General features: G+C 44.3%; 1 protein-coding gene across 1 annotated transcript in view; it reads right to left on the bottom strand.

Moving 5' to 3' along the window:
- The window catches only part of BICDL2 (BICD family like cargo adaptor 2), a 152,079-nt gene extending 147,304 nt beyond the window's left edge, over window positions 1–4,775 (bottom strand). Inside the window, exon 1 of the mRNA XM_078652895.1 lies at window positions 4,552–4,775. The gene's annotated coding sequence lies outside the window, so the exon portion shown is untranslated. The remainder of the gene's footprint in view (window positions 1–4,551) is intronic.
- Between the last annotated feature and the right edge of the window lie 8,521 nt (window positions 4,776–13,296).

Genomic DNA, 13,296 nt, shown 5'->3' with positions numbered 1-13,296 from the left:
GATGAACAACACAAATATGTTGTTTAATTCATTATAATCATGTAAAATGTATCTTAATGGCACTCAGTGCTCTACTATGGTCCCAGAGAAGTGATACATGTATGCCTCATGTAAAACAGTGTTATTAAGTACGCAAAGATGTGTCACGTGGCAAAATTAGGACATCAGCTAAAATAGCACTGAAATTAAAATGAAGCCTTTCAAGTATGAGAAACTCACATATTCATAATAAATCAAAATAAATATTGCCTTGCTTCACCTCTTAAAAATCTTTCTTGGTGAAAGAAAGAAATACAATAATACAAAAACAATCAAATTACCAATATTCAGAAATAGAATTTGTAGGAGAGAGATCACCTCACTCCAGGCCATTACAGGCACTCCAGTCTTGAAATTTCCACCTGCAAATCACTGTTACAAGTGTGCTGGGCTAAATAGTCCAATGTAAATGGGAAACTATTTCCGGTCAGCACCACAATTTAGAAGTCTGAGGGCACAAACGGGCAGTGTTTAGAAGGAAAACAAAGTAGTGACTTAGCCTGGATCGCTGGGATGATGAAATACCACAGCGTGAGACATGCAACTATGTAGGTCATGGAATTTTAAACTATATATAACCGGCTGGAGTTGTGAAATTAGGTGTTTTCTGAACAGTTTTTGAATCGACGTATGCATCATCCGCATGTGTAAATTTCCACAATGAGAAATGCTGCTCTGCGCCTACGTAATCGCATGCACAGTGACAATTTAAGGAAAAAACAGCGACAAAGGTATTATAAGAGGAAATGTGCACAAAAGGCAAACTATGCAACAGAAAATCAACACTTAGATGCTGAAGTCGCATATCCGAAGTGCCCACGACAGTCAGTCATCTATAGGGTGTCATTGGCGGACCGCCAACATTACATCAAAATCAGTCAATATATCATAATGGTGGCAAAGGAGGACACGAGTGTGCAGGCTTCTGGTAAATTAAATTTAAAAGTTCTGCCAGTGGATGACATGAGAGTGGTCCTTGTTTGGAGTGGCACATTGAGTAAAACAAACAATGGACTGGAATGCCGCCTCACTTTGATCAGTGACTGGGTTTAATTCAAGCATTCCACCCATTAGTTGTCTCCCCCCGCCCCCTCAGTAGACGACATTCACCAGCAGGTGACTGACAGTCAATTAAATAAAATAACAGTGCTTTCAGAAGAGTGCATCCTCAGGATGCCAATAACAGTCAATTATTTTATAAAAATGACTCCTACTGTTCCGTTTTTACTGGCTTTTACACATGCATCTAGAGAGGAAACAGTCTGGTTTTCTATCTGTCCACTTTTTTAAATCCAGAAAAATAGAGAAATGTGATGGTCTATCTCCATGCTGTTACTCATGACTGCCGCATGTGCCTATCCTGCAATGCTAATGTATTTTGGTGAATTAATTGTTTTGATCTACCCTCCTTCCAACAGTTCCAAAATCCTACAAACAGAGACGTATGAGTGAGAATTTATCAGCTAAATAAATGTGGAAATATGCTAGTTGAAACGTAATCTTTGCACCAACGAAACATAAATATGGATGATAACCGTTGAGAAAGAAACTAAATATGGATTAATAGAGGCAGAAATGTACAAATAATAAATACCATGAAACCAGGAGCACTCACTATAAACTGTCATCAGTGGGAACATCCACCAGGATGACAACAACAATCGATTATAGGTCAGCGTGTAGTCCATGGAAGACATCCGGGAGACCATCAGCAGCAGCTGCTTAAATCTTACATTGCTGTCATTGGAGTGACTTTACCAATACCCAACAACAGGTAATTATATCTTGTAGTGTTCTCCATGTAGGGTTTCCATGAGTATGTAGTCATCTGCCAGTATGACAACAACGGTTAATTAGATCTTGATGCGTCATCTGCGGAGACACTCCAGTAGTATGTCAACTACACTGAATGAAATCTAAAAACTCTCACCAGTCATGGTCATACACCTGCACTTCAGCAACAGTCCATAATATATGAAAGTGTTGTCAGTCGCGGTCATTAACCAGTATGGCGATGATAGTCAATTACATCTAACTGTGCTCTCAGTGGAGGACAGCCATAGGTATATCAATGTCAGTCAATTACATCCCAAAGTGTCATCCATCTAAGACATGCACCGGCATGCCAACAACTGTCAATTATAGCTTGACGCGTCATGTGTGGAGGGATTCCAGCAGCATGCCAACGACAGTGAACGAAATCTAAAAATTGTCACCAGTCGAAGTCACCTGCCCGTAATTAACAGTCAATTATCTCTAAGAGGGATGTAAGTCATCATGGTCACCACCATTATGCTGATGATTGCTGATTATATCTAAATGTTCCCTCAGTGGAGGACACAGAGAACTACACCAATGCCAAGCAATTTCCTTCCAAAGTGTCATCTCAGACATCCATGACAGTCAACTATATGCCAAAGTGTCATCAATGGTGGCCATCCAGCAGTGCAAAAGCCACAGTCAGTTTACATCTAACAGTGTTGTCTACTGAGGACACCCACCAGTGTACTGATAATAGCCAATTACATCTAAATGTGCCCCTAATAGAGGACTCTGATCAGTACGTCAATGTCAAGCAATTACCTTCCAAAGCGTCATGCGTCTAAGACGTCCATCAGTACGCCAACGACAGTCACCTGTATACCAAAATATGGTCAACGGTGGAGGAGTGTGGCTCAATGGTTAGAGCGGCAGACCCTGATGCAGAGTTCTGGCCAGGGACCAGGGTTCAATTCCTGCCTCGGCGGGTCTTGGGCTCAATTTCCTCGGACCTGTTAATTCTCGCCTCGGTGCCTATTCTAATCACGGGCCCCACGCTGCAACTCTGGGCAATAGCTTGCTTAGCCTCCACACCGGCCCCAACAGCGCTAAGGATGCCTGGCTTCACCCTGGGGGTGCCCAGGAGTGGACACTTCACAGGGAAAGCCAGGATGGGTTCCACAGCGGTATGAGTATCAGCGCCAGGAAGCCGCAGAGGCGACACCGCAAGGTGACCGTCTGGTGACAGTGCGCTCTATAAGTACCATGATATTTACATTTACATTTACATCCAGCAGGGTACAAATCATATTCCATTATATATAATAGTGTTGTCTATGGAGGGTCTCCAGTGTCAGTTGCACTTCAAAGACGTGTCAACGGAGGACAGACACCAGCACATCCACGCCAGCCAATTATATGCAAACTAGTAAACCAATCAACAAATTAGGCACCTGCTGCTTGCATATAGTCTGATTAAAAGCTCACATGTTTGAAAACAGGCAATGTGAAGTCAGCCTTTCATCTTAACAAGGCGGATACATTGAACAGTATTACACTAGAGAACAATAAGATGTTTTAAACAGCGCTTAGAAGCTACATAACTAGGGTCTCAAGAGCTATGCAATAAACACGTTATCGGCGATAGCCCATACTGTCCTCGTTGAAGGGCATTGAAGTATACGGAATAGTTAATTATTCCTAAAATTGCCATTGGCGGAAGATATTCACCAGCACATCATGACAGTCATGTATATTTAAATGCACTACGCGCAGGGTCAAAGACATACTTTCCGTAAATTGTTGACTCCGAAAGCACACGTCTTTGTGCACAAACAGCCAAAAGGTGTAATTTATATAGATTAACATTTCACCAAAAAGACCATAACACATAGCTACCATTTGTGAATCGGCTCTCTCCCTCTAATGACATTTCTTACCCTTTTGTGGCGACGTCACACGGTGTTATCTCAATGTTTCCATGAATAGACGGATTATTTGTCATATATTTAAATAGCAAAGAAATGGTGACTGCTCCTTTAAAAAATGTTATGTTGCGCCTGAGTGAGGACACCATCTCCTCGGTCCCATCCCGGGATGTTTCCAGGCAACTCGCAACAGGCGTGCACGGGGCCTGGGCCCGGTCTGAGGCACTTCACTCACATTTACAGACACTTCAGTATTGTATGTAATGTACAATTGGAGTTCGTGGTAAACTGGCTCGGTGGGCACAGAGTCTGCTGATAAGTAACGTCATGGTGTCGACAACATTGCATTTTATAGTTTCGACAACACTATACGTTAGGTTTATACAGCCTTTTAGAGTGACTGAATGAATGAAGGAATCTGATCACTGCATAGCGCAGCTCAAAATAATCAGAACCTGTATTATTATATAGTGCACCTACAAACCGAATTGTTCTAAGGTTCTGTAAAGGACAGGGTTATTATTCAATAACACGGCAGATTTTGTATCGAGATGTGGAAGAATTAAAGTCAGAGACAGTGCTGTGGAGTTTGGAACAAGCTACGTGCAAGTAACACAATCTGTGCTGCAGGCGCAGAAACCCACTGAACTTTCCTACTGGAAGCTGAGGCGATAACTGCAGGTTCCACTCACAGGTTTTAGGAGCAGGGACATTAACCCAATGAGCTGCCGTACACTTTAGGTTATACTAAGGACCCTGGAGTAGTAGTTGCTGGCGGATTCTTACTTATGAAGCGACCCTCTTCCTGGTGCTGAAGAAAGGTTACCTGAGACAGACGGACTTCCGCGGTGACAGGTGCACTGGTTCCCCGGGTCCCTTGGCAGCTGTGGGTTCCACTCCGCGCCTTCTCCTGCGCCTGTTTCTCACCCCACAGCTGCTTGTTCGCCTCCTTCCCGGTGCTTCTCTCGGTTTCGAAATCCTTCGCCTTTTTCTCCTTCCTGGACTGCCCTCCCCGAGGGCGGATACCGAGAAACCAGAGCTCTCAGGTGCATCTTCCGCTGGCGTCACGGGCCTGGAGCCTCCCTGCTTGCCTTGTCCCATCACAAAGTTACGGGCTTGGTTTTAGGGAGTGCTGCCGCCACCTAGTGGAAAATGCGCGTAATACATCCAACCCACAGTGTGAGATAATCTGGTAGAATGCAGTCAAATGTCCCAGGTAACATAGGGTCCTCTCTCACCAGCTCCTTATTCTGACGAAAACATCTTGACGTGGGACGTTATCTCCCAAAAGTCAAGGAGAACCTAGTACTCTGTCATTTACAGCTCATAGAACGGTATTGTATGAGCTCGCTAAGATATAGCAAAGATTCACAGAAAGTACAGGGGGGCAACATAGGCATCTGTGCTTTCTAGGCATTTTGGGCTCTGACACAAACTACTACTTTGACATTTATAACGTTTTTTTTTTTTTAAACCAAATGGAAAGTATTGAAATGCGGGTTTGGAGGCAGCAATTGTTTCTGCAAGACATTCTTAAGAGGAAAAAATATTATATGAAGTGATTTTACTTTTGCACCTCTCTGATCCTGATACAGTAAACGCATGATAAACTTCCGCAAAAATTATTCGCACAGTGATCTCAGGATTTTCGTAAACATGTATATGTATTCCCGGCTGAAGGTAACCATGTGCCTGGTGGATATTTGGATTGGTCGCAGATAGTGGGTGCAAATTGTGCACCAACATTATCCAACCTATCTAGGGTGACCAACTGGCATGGACGCAAATTCAGGATGGTAAGTTTAAAAATTCAGGACAGAGGGTCGAAATTCAGTACAAAAATTCAGAACAGAAGGTCAAAATTCCGGACAAAACTTTGTGAAAAAAGGTATGTTTTACAGACACATCAGGGGAAGTTGTGCGATAGTATAAAATTAAGTAAATAGACAACCACATAAGTACAAGTCAAAATAAGTTTATGTTAGGTTGAGACAATCATGCACTTCACATTTATTTGGTATGCGTGCAGCTTTGAACAACTGTGCAGGTCTTTTTGTGGTATTTCATATGATAATTTACAATCTGTCATCCATTAATACTTTCATCCATCATTCAGTCTTTCACCATTCATGCTGTCCTTCCGCCTGTGTGCCCATCCATATCCAAACCTTTTCAATCATTTGCAAACCTATCCATCATCTATCCTTCCATCCATCATTTCACTCATCCACCCCTTCATCCACCCTTTCACCCAATCCATCCTTTCACTCATCCATCCACTCTTCCAACCATCCACCCATTCACTCATCCATCCAACCATTTACCCATTCACCCAAGCCATCCTTTCACTCATCCATCCACTCTTCCACCCATCTATCCATTCACTCATCCATCCAACCATTTACCCTTTCACCCATCCAGCCATCCTTTCACTTACTCATCCATCCACCCAGTCACTCATCCGTCCACCCTTTCACTCATCCATCCATCCGTTCTTCCAGCTCTACACCCTCCCTTTCACTCATTATGCATTCTTTCACTCATCCATCTTTGCATTCTTCTTTTCACTCATCCATGCACCCATTTGCCCATCTATTCTGCCAATCATTCATCCATGCTTTCACTCATCCATCCATGCTCCCCTTCTCTCTCCATTCCCCTTTCACTTAGCCACCCATCCTTCCAGCCACAATTTACCCAAACACCCACCCACCCATCCAGTTGCAGACAGAAGAGGCCCATCAAGAACTTAACCCTTGCTGTAGTTCCTAAAGCAAGGGGTGGGGTGGGGTGGGGGAGTGTTCGCTATGCCCCTGTTCATAGGCAATCTGAAAACTTGGAAGTCATGAGTCATGTATGATGCACAGTGCCAGGGACATGGTGTTGTTTCCAGGGATTTACGTAAGATGAAAAAAACTGAGGTCACTCCAAGTGGTGTGTCAGATGTAATTAAGGGCTTGGCTTAAAACACCTAAGCTAAAAATATGTGCTGAGCATAGTGTGCCGCCCGACTGGTATTATGCTGTTTCTATCATTGCATCCAGTAACATTAGACCTACAATTAGCCATGACTATTGGCTTTGTCAATGGATGTTAGTTGCATAAAATAAATAAAAAAGCAGCAACTATGGCTTCGTTGTATATAATATTAATAATGCTTCAGCTCTGAAATGATGAAACTGTGAAAGAACTATAAGATCTTCTTTTAAACTTTGTACACTGTAATCATGGTACTTCTCTTCTACATATTCTTTTTGTTTGCCTGCCTGGTGTATCTTTTCCTTCTGTTGCAATAGTGTTTTGGAAGAATGACTAGTAAAGAAAAGGGTCTGGGCTACAGTAAGTAATGGGAATCCTACAGTTTAGTTGCTGCGGTCCCCTTAAGTGCAACAGAGACCCATTTGAAACAAGAGCTAATCCCAGTTCATCCGTCAACTCCCACCTGCAGCAGATTTGGGAATTTGAGTAAGGCATTGATTGTGCAACCCACAGGTATTTATTTGCCTGCATGATTTTCGCCAGGCAAATCCTGGCTCAAATCATACAGAGAAATGTGAGAAATCTGAGTTTCTGCACCTTGGAATCGGAAAAACACATGCACAGATAAATAGTCATTCCTCATTCTGGGGGTCAAAACGTGAACACTGAATGAAGTGCAATATTTCACCCGAAAAATGCTGTACCCCGTGTCACTGGTGTTTACTAAATGCTCAGCTCACACCTAGATTTGTGTGAGAATCAAAATGGGGTTCCAAGTTGTGAAATTTCAAGTCAGCCCTGTACTGCTGTAGGCTATCTATACTCGTGTTCAGTGTCACGCTCCATACCACTGCCTAAGAAGAGTCTTTAGTTTAAATGTCCTCCATCTAAGGCTAAGAGAATGCCCTGCCCTAGACCGAGGCAGGAGGAGGCCCACCACATGCTTTCACAGTCCAGACTGGCCCATTGTCATTCTGTATGTGGCAATCAGACGCAGACAGAATGACAACCGGCGGGGTGGGGCTGCTCTTGTGATCAGAAAAATGCAAGGCACCCCATCCGGGAGAAGAGGCCTCTCGCAGGGAACAGCTCTGTTCCTGCAAGGCCTAAAGTTTCCGACAAAAGGCATCCGTAAAAGGGAACCTCACGGACAACGGACATGAAGTCCAATTTATGGAAGGTCTGTGAAATTTACGGACGGTTGGTCACCCTAAACCTGTCCAACATTACGTGATGCCACTGTTGTACTAGCCAGTCGCATCACAAAATGAATATTTGCAAGATGTCTCAAAACTTCCTGCCTCGTGGATATTAATGAGGTAGGACACAAGAAACCCCTAAAAACGGCTGCAAATTCAGGTACAGTAGCCTGCACAGGACAGAAGACCAAAAATCCTGTGTTCAAATTCCTGATAGAATAACATTTTTTAAAAGTAGGACTTGTCTCTTAATGGGACAGGCGCAGCTTTCAAAACAATAGCAAAACTAAAGCTCTCGTCTTTCGGACCTATTGGTTTTGCTAATGCTTTGCAGCATCATCCAAATGGAAGAAAAATAAAAAAAGGTGCAATGACAGCCATGTTATTTTGTAGGCACAAAGCGCATCCATCATTACACATGCGCGTCCCATGAAATGATGCGCGCAGCATTTTTTAAATTTACTAATCCAAGATGTTGGCTATCACTTGAATCAGTAAAAAAAAATTGTAAGGTGGAGCAGCTTAGTACCCATCAGATCTTCCCAAAATATAAAACTAAATAAACAAAATACTGTTAGTGTTGATGGAGCAACGGAGGTACTTGAGACTTGCACTTTGCACTTTGATCTACTGGCAATTGATTATAAATATTCACACTGATAACAAAATAACTATAATCGTTTTTAAATCACCAGTTTCCGTGAACTACTAACTTTTTATTGCTTGTTCAATGCTTTATATTATTAAGGTTTTAATTAATCAAGCAAACTTATTACTATTGCTTGAGACTGGACCCAGATAAGTAGAAAAAAATATTTTAAAAACAGGGAGAAGGTGGGAAAAGCAAAGGCTGAGGTGGTGAGGGTTGAAGGAACAACTTGGGCTGCGCAGAAATTGCATATGACTGGGTCTGAACTGGGGTGGCGAAGTGAGCTAAAGAACAATGATGTAATAAACCCGGATCTGTGACCTGAGGGGGGGAGGGGGGGGGTGTCTGAGTTAATCTGTGCCTATGTCTGGACCGGGAATTGCACAGTTATGTGAATGTATACAATCCTAGATAGGTTTTAGGCTGCCTTCGAATAGACTCACTCACTCACACATACACACACTCATACAGCTGAAAGTCTCCTGGCATGCCAGGGAAATCATTACAGGCAGGGCTTGATTTGTGCTGGTGGTTGCAAGTGTGTAGTATTCTGATGTTATGGTTTCTCTCCTATGTTATCCTGTTCCTAGCTGCTCAGCCTGTGTGTGTGTTCTGAGTGGAATGTTTTGTGAGTGGGCTATGAGTGGAATGCCTGTGTGACTGGATGAGTGATGACAGTTGGTGGATGGGGCTGAGCAGCTAGCAGGCTGCTCCTGGAGGGGCTGTTAATGATGACCTACCTGTTAATAAGGACTTACTGATACTACCTGTCTTCTTACCTGAATAAACCTACTTGGATTACAATTTACCAGCATGTCTTCATTACTACAAAGTGGTAGACACCGGCACTCGTTTTTGAGGAGTGGGACATTTTTCATCATCTGGTTTTGACCCATAACAAGAGGGAGGAACACAAAGGGTAAAAAGAGGAACAGAAAGACTGGAAAACAGAGAGAAGGGGCAAAAGCAGGGATAAAAAAAACAGAACCAGCAAGAGTAAGATAAAGACATAGGAAGTGTAAGAAGGTTGAGGTGGAACCAAGACTGGTGGAAAAAAAGGTATTAGGTGGAATGAAGGCTATGCATCTTTGGGGTTTGGCCATCTTAACATTCTGCATTTTTGGCAACATGCTTCTGAACATATCTTTCGCTTCAGCACTTTCTCATTTTCAAATTAAGCTTTCATTACGTTGATATTGCACTGCACACCAGGAGAGGGTGCGCAGCAGGTATTTGGGGTTAGGGTGACCAACCGTCCGTAAATTTCACGGACAGTCCGTAATTTCGGCCGTCTGTCCGTTGTCCGTGAAGGATTCTTTAACGGACGCCATTTGTCCGTCATTTTAACAGGGCACCGGTTGCCTCACCCTAAAGCCAGCACAGTTTGCACCCACCTCCCTTCTTCACTCCGATGCTGCACCAAAGCTCCTCAGATACCCCGCAGCATTGGAGAGGCACAGCGGGATGGCAGCCCTGACACCTCCAGCCCTTGATGACCTGTTAAGAGGTGCTCGAAGGTGACTGAAAGGAGGGGCTGCAGGTTCAGGAGCAGGGGCATGCATTCAGATGCAAACAGCCCTGAATGTGTCATGTCTCTGCTATTTAGAGGGGGGCTCACACATTCCATTTCTACCCAGGGCCCCAAACATCCTAGACTCGGCCAGATTACACCCCTGATTACACCGAGGCAGCATGTGCTTCTCTTCACCGAGCTTAATTACTGTCACTAAATTGTAAGCAAACCTCGGTTCTTCAAACATGCAGTCTATAATATAATACAATAAAGAAATGGCACAATCGCACCCACACTGATTAACAAAGTATGGAGGAAAATCAGTTCAATCAGTTCTCTTAGAGTATCTCCTGTAAGTACTGTACATCACAGTGGGGGTGGCATTTTGGACAGAGAGCCTGTCTTGTCGTTGTCTTGTGCAGGAGGGGGCGAGGAGCCCAAGATGATACTAGAATACTGCATGCCCACCCCTGTGCCCACCCTGGTGGATCCTGTTCCCTCTCCTGTGATGGCTCCTGCCCTCCCCTCAGTGATGGCTCCTGTCCCCCCATGTGGTGGCTCCAGTCCACCCCCGCCTGTGATGGCTCCTGTCCCCCCATGTTGTGGCTCCAGTCCACCCCTGCCTGTGATGGCTCTTGTCCCCCCCTGTGGTGGATCCTGTCTCCGCCCTGGGTGGCTTCTGTCCCAGTCCTGGAACGGCCCCTGCAGCGAGGGTGAGGTTCTTGATGGGTCTCTTCTCAAAAGGGCTCAGCTCAAAATTAATATGGAAAGGTGGGCGAGTAAGTAAGTGAAGGGATGGGTGAACGGCTGGATGAATTAGTGAAAGGGTGAATGGATGAATGAAAGATTGAATAAATGGATAATGAGAGAGGATGGATGGATTGATGAGTGAGGCGAAGGATGGAGAGAAAATGTAAATAGCTGGATGTATGGGTGGAAGGGTAGCTGGATGATGGATGAGGGGAAAGATGGATGAGGGGAAGGATGATGGATGAGGAGAAGGATGGATGGATGGATGGATGGATGGAGGGAGGGGACGGATGGATGGGTGAGGGGAAGGATGGATGATGGATGAAAGGAAGGATGGATGAGGGGAAGGATGGATGGATGGATGGAGGGGAAGGATGGATGAGGGGAAGGATAAATGGATGGGATGGATGGATGAGGGGAAGAAAGGATGGATGAATGAGGGGAAGGATGGATGGATGGATGGATGGAGGGAGGGGGAGGATGGATGGGTGAGGGGAAGGATGGGTGATGGATGAAAGGAAGGATGGATGAGGGGAAGGATGGATGGATGGAGGGGAAGGAAGGATGGATGAGGGGAAGGATGGATGGATGAGGGGATGGATGGATGGATGAGAGGATGGATGGAGGGGAAGGATGGATGAATGATGAGGGGAAGGATGGATGGATGGATGATGAGGGGGTGGGTGAAAGGATGGATGATGAGGGGAAGGGTTGATGGATGGATGATGAGGGGGTGGGTGAAAGGATGGATGGATGGATGATGAGGGAATGGATAGATGATGAGGAGGTGGGTGAAAGGATGGATGGATGGATGGGTGGGTGGATGGTGGGTGGGTGAAAGGATGGATCAGTGGGTTGGATGGTGGGTGGGTGAAAGGATGGATGAGTGGGTGGGTGGGTGGATGGTTGGGTGGACGATGGGTGGGTAGGTGGATGAGTGAAATGATGGATGGGTTGATGGATTGATAAGTGCAAGGGTGAATGAATGGACATATGAGTGAAAGGGTGGATGTAAGGATGTATGGACAAAAGGATGAATAGATGTGTGAAGGAGTGAAATGATAGATGGATGTATGATAGGGTCAATGGATGGATTCATGAGTGGATGAGTAGATGGATGGATGGGTGGGTGGATGGATGGATGGAAGGAAGGATGGCTAAGTGAAAGGGTCAATAGAGAGAGAAAGGGAGGATGGATGGATGACTAAAAGAGTGGATGGGTGGAAGGATTAGTAAGTGAAAGGATGGCTGGATTAGTGAAAGGGTAAATGTCTGAATGGATGAGTGAATGGATGGATGGGATGAAGAGTGGATGGATAAGTGTACAGATGGATAGGGTGAAAGGGTGGATGGATGGATGGATAATGGAGGATGAGTGAAAGGATGGATGAGGGGATGGATGAAGGGATGGATGAGTGAAAGGATAGATGGAAGGATACATGATGGATAGGTTTGCAAATGGTTGAATATGTTTGGATATGGCTGGGCTTACTTATATACTATTGCGCAACCTCTGATGTGTCTGTAAAAGTACCTATTGTCCTGAAGTTTTCTCCTGAATTTTTACCTCCTGTCCTGAATTTGTGTCCTGAATTTTTACACTCACCGTCCTGAATTTGCACCAATGCCAGTTGGTCACCCTATTTGGGGTGGGGAGGGGGGTGTTAGTAGGTCCCTCAGACCGCTGGGCCCCAATGCCGCTGCACCAATAGAAGTTTCACTCCGGTAGAACATGCCTCACAAATTAAAGCGACACCGTTAGCAAGATTAGTCCGTTTCGTACATAATGAAAATAAGCATATCAGCAATGAAGGAGATTCTCTCTCAACCCACAGCGCCCTCTCCTGGTCATACGCGAAAAAAGCAAGCGGGTGGAGCAGGTGTTTCCAGTCATTAGGAAATCATTGGGCTGGTGACGGCTGAATGACGCACTAGAAAGGTTGTTTACCTGTGTAGAAATGTTAAGGAGGGAACCGTGAAACTTCTTGTCTGAAGCGAGAACATTACAGAACACGTTTCAAAAGAAGTTCGAGGGCGCCAGTGATCATAGATGTTTTCTGTTTACTTTCATGAGCGAGAGACCGTATCAGACTCTGATTTCCGTGAAAATAGATTAGATGTCGACAAAGACTGTTCTCTATACGAACGGTTCTTACGCTTTTGGCGTTAGAATCACCACTGGAAGCGGAAGACCCCAGCCTAGCAATTTCTATTTAAAACTGAAAACAATACACAAGAATACAGAAACAAGTGTACGTGAAATACAAAAATTATGAAATATTTTAATTTAATTCACAAAAATCGAAATTTTAATGAGATGGTGTAGTGAACACACTTACACTAGAAGTGGATTAAAGTATTTATTCATAAAAACTTAACCGGATAGCATTAAACATGTAGCTCCACGACAAAGCAGGAATTCACAATGACTGTTAGCACACGTTAACTATTTGAACCATGCATAAAACTGTAATAACAAGT

Source organism: Lissotriton helveticus, chromosome 7 (assembly GCF_964261635.1).
Source record: "Lissotriton helveticus chromosome 7, aLisHel1.1, whole genome shotgun sequence".
In the NCBI taxonomy this organism is placed as follows: domain Eukaryota; kingdom Metazoa; phylum Chordata; class Amphibia; order Caudata; family Salamandridae; genus Lissotriton; species Lissotriton helveticus.
The sequence above is the reverse complement of the archived record's forward strand: the minus strand, read 5'-3'. Positions and strand labels throughout refer to the sequence as shown.